This window comes from Neomonachus schauinslandi, chromosome 7 (genome assembly GCF_002201575.2).
Source record: "Neomonachus schauinslandi chromosome 7, ASM220157v2, whole genome shotgun sequence".
In the NCBI taxonomy this organism is placed as follows: domain Eukaryota; kingdom Metazoa; phylum Chordata; class Mammalia; order Carnivora; family Phocidae; genus Neomonachus; species Neomonachus schauinslandi.
Genome location: NC_058409.1, coordinates 50026153 through 50032715, shown reverse-complemented (window position 1 = coordinate 50032715; position 6563 = coordinate 50026153).

The following is a 6563-nucleotide window of genomic DNA, read 5'->3' as shown; positions in this document are numbered from 1 at the left end:
TCGTCTGAATGCTTGTTCAACTATTTCCTGTCTGATAAATCCTTCTCCTTGTTGGAGATGAAAGATGGAAAACAGGAGACGAAGCATTCCACAAACTACGTATCTGGCCCTATGGTTGATCTGTCCTTGCCTTGTTCTAATTTCTCCTATATAATTTCAAAAAGTCATCCTTAACATTTAAAAGTTTATAGTAGACCCCTTGGGTTTACAAGGAATTGAGAATTATTCAACCCTTCTGATCTTCAGTAAATCGCTTTATATGAGGCTGGTGTGGTGTGGTCTATGCTTTGTAGGGTTCAGACTGAAGCTCTTGGCTTAGCAACTCATGATTTAACTCAGATTCAGAAAAAAAGAAAAATGTTTCAAAATTCTTTATAACTTCATTAAGTTATCTGCCTTTCCTACACATGGGATAGAACCTGAAATGATTTGGCTACACAGGGTGTTGAATTTCTTCAGTGTGCCTCTCTAGATTCATTCTCTGCCTTTCCCCCTACCATTCTCCAACCTGCCCGGCTGTCTTGCATGGATTACATCAAATCTCTGGCTTTCTGCAGAGATGAAAGGGAAGGAAAGAGGAATATGAGGTCAGGGCCTTTACTTCCCTGATTCCTTCCTGTGAGGTTGCCATGGGCCACTGTGTCCCTCAGCAGAAGGTTGCTGCTCTTGTCTAGATGGCCCACTCCCTACCCTCCCTCTCTTGTTCGAAGTTATGGCAAGCTCGCCTTCTCTTTTTCCTTTTGGGGATGGTGACAGTCCCACTACCATGACCTCTCATGGGTCCCTTATACCCACTCACCCCTTTGGAACTAATTCCTCTGTTGGTAAAACCTCTTCAAAGTTTCCTGGTTTGAGTATATCATCCGTTTCTCTTTTGGGGGACAGGAGGACCTTGACTGATAACAGAAAGTTTAAAACAAGTCTGAGGGAAGATGCTTCCACTGTGTCAAGTTCTATTGGACCTTATATTGTAATATTCTTAGGCACTCTAGGAACTGGCCATTTGTAGAAGTTTCAGTGCATCAGAGTCAAAGATAGAAATATTTTAGAAATTATTTATTTATTTTTAGAGAGGGAGGGAGAGAGAGAATCTTAAGCAGACTCCTATGCCCAGCACGGAGCCCGACACGGGGCTTGATTTCAAGACCCTGAGACCATGACCTGAGCTGAAATCGAGAGTCAAACACTTAACTGACTGAACCACCCAGGTGCCCCAGGAATTTTTTAGATCAGAAAATCAAGTGGCTTTTTTTTTCTTATAAGAATACCCATATAACTTGAATTTTATAATACAGAATGGATTACCAATATTTTGGTTTCCAATCTGCTAGGTGAAAAATTAAAAAATCAGCTCAGATATATCAAATAAATTACTGGTTTCCAGAATGTATAAGAAACTCCTACAGATCAATATGAAACAGATAGAATTATAGAAAAATTATCTAGGTTACAGATTGGAAATGCATATGAAAAGATGCTCAACCTCACTAGTAATCGGGAAAACGCAAACTAAAACAAGAAAGCACTTCACATGCATTAGAATGTCAAATGTAAAAAAAAGTCAAATAATGTCCTCTGGGAAGTGGGTTTGAGTGTAAGTTGGTACAACCACTTTAGAAATAATTTAACACTATTTTGTAAAGTTTAAGGGAGGCATACTATGAAAACAACAGTTCTATTTGTACATACACATTAGTTGAAAGAAATTTTTGCATATTTATACCAGGAGACATGTATAAGGATGTATATTGCAGTATTTTTGCAAAATAGTAAAAGTGGAAATAAGGTGCTGTGAGGTAATAGAAAACATATATTGGTCTCTGCCCCTGGTTCCTGGACCAGAGCTCCTAAAACCCTCATAATTTCCTAAATGGTAAGAGTGTTAGCAGCATCTCTTATTCTAGTATTTGTCTTTGATCCCAGTTCCTGAAACAGGGTACTAAATCCCTTGGAATTTTCTGGGTGACAGGACTGTCTTTTGTTCTAACAAGGCTCCTGGATGGATCCTGGATGAGAGCTGGTCACTGGAAAGACCAACCCAAGATCAGAAGCTTGGAATTTTCAGCCATATCTCCTACCCCTGAGGTGGAAAAGGGACTAGAAAATGGAGTTAATAATTGATCATGTTTGTGGGACTGAGCCCACGGATGAACCGTGGGATCTGATGCAATTTTCAGGTAGGTAGTGTCATAATTAAGTTAAATTATAGGACACCCTTGGGTTCTGGTCCTTCTGAATGTTCTCTCTCAGCCCCATACCCCCATCAGGGTTTGCCTATTCTTCTCCAGCACAAAGCCCCCCATCAGGAGCTTTCTCCTTATTAGGCAACCCCCAAAGAGAGTACACAGCAAATTCTTCTTTTTAAAAAATTATCATTTTTGAAATACAGTTGACATACAATGTTATATTAGTTCCAGGTGTAAAACAGTGATTCGACAATTCTATATATTACATAATGTTCATCATAATAAGTGTAGTCCCCGTCTCTCACCACAGAAAGTTATTTTCATCCCCGTGACTTTTTCATACCTGGAATTTTTTTTATTTTTATTATTATTTTCATTATTTATTTATTTATTTATTTATTTAAAAGGTTTTATTTATTTATTTGACAGAAAGACAGCGAGAGAGGGAACACAAGCAGGCCTCCTGCCGAGCAGGGAGCCCAATGTGGGGCTCGATCCCAGGACCCTGAGATCATGACCTGAGCTGAAATCAGATGCTTAACCAACTGAGCCACCCAGGAACCCCCATACCTGGAAGTTTGTACCTCTTAATCCCCTTCACCAATTTTGCTCATCCCGCCAACAGCTTGTTCCCTGTGTTTGTGAGTCTTTCTGGTTTGTTGGTTTTGTTTTTTAGATTCCACAAATAAATGCAATCATATGGTTTTTGTCTTTCTCACAGCAAATTCTTATACTGAATTCACTCTCTTTTTCTTTCTTTTCTCTTTTCTATCCTCTTTCTAGTTGCCCCATAATCTACCAAAATTTTTACCAAACCCTGATGTCCTGTGACTTATACTTAATGAATATTTCCTCCCATCTCTCAAAGAGAAAGCGCAATTCTGTAATTCACATTTGAAATCTCACCTTCCTTTGCTTCTGCTGCCTTAAGGCCCCCCATTCCCTCAGCCCTCTCCCAGCCTGTCATTTTTGGGGACATGTCCCCACCGTACACTCTGCATTTCCAGATAGAGTCTGTGATTTGTTAAAAACTCTTAGATTTGACTGGCTGCTTTGGTTCTTTTTTATATATATATTTTTAAAGATTTTATTTATTTTATTTCGGAGAGAGAGAGTGAGAGAGAGAAAGCACGAGGCGGGGGGAAGTGGGAGAGGGAGAAGCAGACTCTCCGTTGAGCAGGGAGCCCGATGTGGGACCCAATCCCAGGACCCTGGGATCATGACCTGAGCCGAAGGCAGATGCTTAACAACTGAGCCACCCAGGTGTCCCTGGCTGCTTTGGTTCTAAAGTTGGGAGGCCAACACGGTTTATTCAAGAATAAAAGTTTCTTTGAAGTCAGGGACACAAAGAATCTTTGCAACATGCTTTTCAAAGCATCTGTGTGTATACTCCTGAGCTCATGGAAATGAGGAAGGAAAAGAGATAGACTTCCACCAGCTGAGATGGTCTTAAGAGTTCTGCTCCTTATCACATCAGCACACTCTCTCTTAGCTGGCCTTTTCTGAAAAAGGATTTCACAACATTTGCCACCTTATAACTCAAAAAGCGTGTTATTTCCTGTCAGTTTAACTTCTCCAAACTTTTGCTTAACAATAGCCAGAAATTCTCAGAAACAGGAGGATAGTGCAACCCTGCTCTTCCTCATCACCATCTGTTATCTCCCTGGAGTTCCTGAAACAATACAAATGGTGAGCTCTTAGCAGAGGCCAGAAGTGGGGACAAGGCACAGCCTTCCCTACATGGCCCTGCCGAACAGGGTCCCTCCATTTCTTTGTCCTGCCAGCACTCATGAGTCTATTATTTGATACTATTAGTGTATTTCTCTTTGTGACTGACATTTCCTAAATTTTTTCCAACAGGATGTCTTCTGTACCCAGTGGCTGCTAAAAAAAAGAAAAAAAATTTGCCCGGCTGTGACAACTGCTGGGTGGACCAGGCCAAGGAAAGAGAGGTGGTGTCCTTGGAAGAAGGCAGACCTTTCCCACCTCCAGGTTGGACTGGATTTCTTTTTTTTTTTTTTTTTTAAGGAAATCTTTTTTTTTTTTTTTTTAAGATTTTATTTATTTGACAGAGAGAGACACAGTGAGAGAGGGAACACAAGCAGGGGGAGTGGGAGAGGGAGAAGCAGGCTCCCTGCTGAGCAGGGAGCCCCATGTGGGGCTCGATCCCAGGACCCTGGGATCATGACCTGAGCCGAAGGCAGACGCTTAACGACTGAGCCACCCAGGCGCCCCTGGACTGGATTTCTAAGAGCAAACAGATACCTTATTTTCTCTTTTGGATTTGGTAGTCATCTCTTGAGATAAGCAAGAAGAGATCCTTCCTAGCTTGCCAACTTGGTGATTCTGCCTGAATTCTTGTAAATGACAGCTTTGTTTATTAATGTAATTGTGCATTTGAGAGTGAAAAGCCTCATTTTGTCCAACTTTCTGATTTTGCAGATGAGGAAAGCAGCCCAGAGACGTTAAAAGATATCCCCAATAATAGTAGTATTATTTAAATTACATAGCTCATATCCCCTGCATTGTACAGAAGAGGAAAGGGACGATCAGAGTGATGAGATTGACTGGCTCAGGACAGCACAGAGTCAGTAACAGAGGCTGGACTTGAGGCCAGGTCCCCTGATTTCCACTATGATGCTCTTTGACAGCCACCATAGCCTCTGGGCACGGGAGGGGACTTCGGAAATAGAGAGGTCTGCTGCCCAGAGCCCCACTTTACTTTTTTGTCTATACTTGGTGATTCATAACAGTACTAGAAGTGCACATGCAATTAAAAAATTCAATTATATTTATTTGCTCTTCATTAGTGAAGCACATAGTATGCAATTCACAGGGCACAAAGGAGCAGACAGTGAAAAAAATCTCCCTCATGCGCCTGTCTCCCATCTGGTTTCCCTCCCCAACTTCTTGGCTTTCCTTTCAGATATGTGTAATGCTTAGATAAGCAAATACATACAAATGCATTTATGCATTTTTTTTAAAGATTTTATTTATTTATTTGACAGAGAGAGACATAGCGAGAGAGGGAACACAAGCAGGGGGAGGGGGAGAGGGAGAAGCAGACTCCCCGCTGAGCAGGGAGCCTGATGTGGGACTCGATCCCGGGACTCCAGGATCATGACCTGAGCCGAAGGCAGTCGCTTAACCGACTGAGCCACCCAGGCGCCCCATTTATGCATTTTTAATAAAAAAATGGAAGCATACTGTACTCTGTTCTCCACCTTGCATTTTAAAACATTTGATATGTTTTGGGTATCACCCTTATCAGTGCAGATAGAGCGGCCTCCTTTTTACCGGCTACAAGTATTCTACCGAAAGGAGGTACTAGAATTTGCTTATATCCAGTCCACTCTTGATGGACATCAAGGTGGTTTCCATTCTTAGGCTGTTGTTATGAAGAATATACTATACATGTTTTTGTATACATTTGCTATAATACCTAGCAGAGGTTGGCAATCTACAGCCTGTGGGCCAATTTCAAGCTGCCATTTGTTTTTGTAAATAAGGTTTTATCGCGTGGCAGCCACGCCTGTTTGTTTACATATTGTCTGTGGTTGCTTTCATGCTACAACAGCAGAGGTGAGTAGTTGCAACAGAAATACGTGGCCTGAAAAGAAAATGGGACACCTGGCTGGTTCAGCAGGTTAAGCGTCTGCCTTCGGCTCAGGTTGTGATCCCGGGGTCCTGGGATCGAGTCCCGCATTGGGCTCCCTGCTCAGTGGGAAGCCCGCTTCTCCCTCTCCCACTCCTCCTGCTTGTGTTTCCTCTCTCGCTGTCTCTCTATCTGTCAGATAAATAAATAAAATTAAAAAAAAAACTTATAAAGAAAAGGTTTGTTGGACTCCGATCTATAGGACAAATTCCTATCAGTGAAATTGCTGGGTTAGGAGTTTCGCATTTCGCACTTGACAGTTAGTGGCCCCATTCTCTTCATAGAGGTTGGACTTGTTCATTCTCCCACTGGCAGCGTGTTTTTCCATGTTCACACCAATGTAGTTCATTGGACATTTTCACCTTTGCCCGTCTGATAGGTAGAAAAAAAATATTTCTCTGGATCTGTTTTGCCTTTGTCTGACTTGGAGTGAAATCAGGCATTTTTTCTGGTTGGAGAAGGGTGATGCCTGCGAGGGAGAGAGAAACAAATGCGAAGGAAATTATCGGTCTCCATTGTTTGCTGTAACTGAACTCACTTCACGAAACAAACCCAGCAGAGACCCTACCGCCGCGGCAGCGCGGGGGGTCTCCAGACCCCGCCGCCAGTCTCCTCCCTCCTACCCAGAAAATGGATTCTGAGCAGCACCTGCTTCCTCGGGCTGCTCCGCTCTGGGTTTAATCACCGCGCACGCTGTGAGCAGCTGCTAGGTGGGAAAAGTG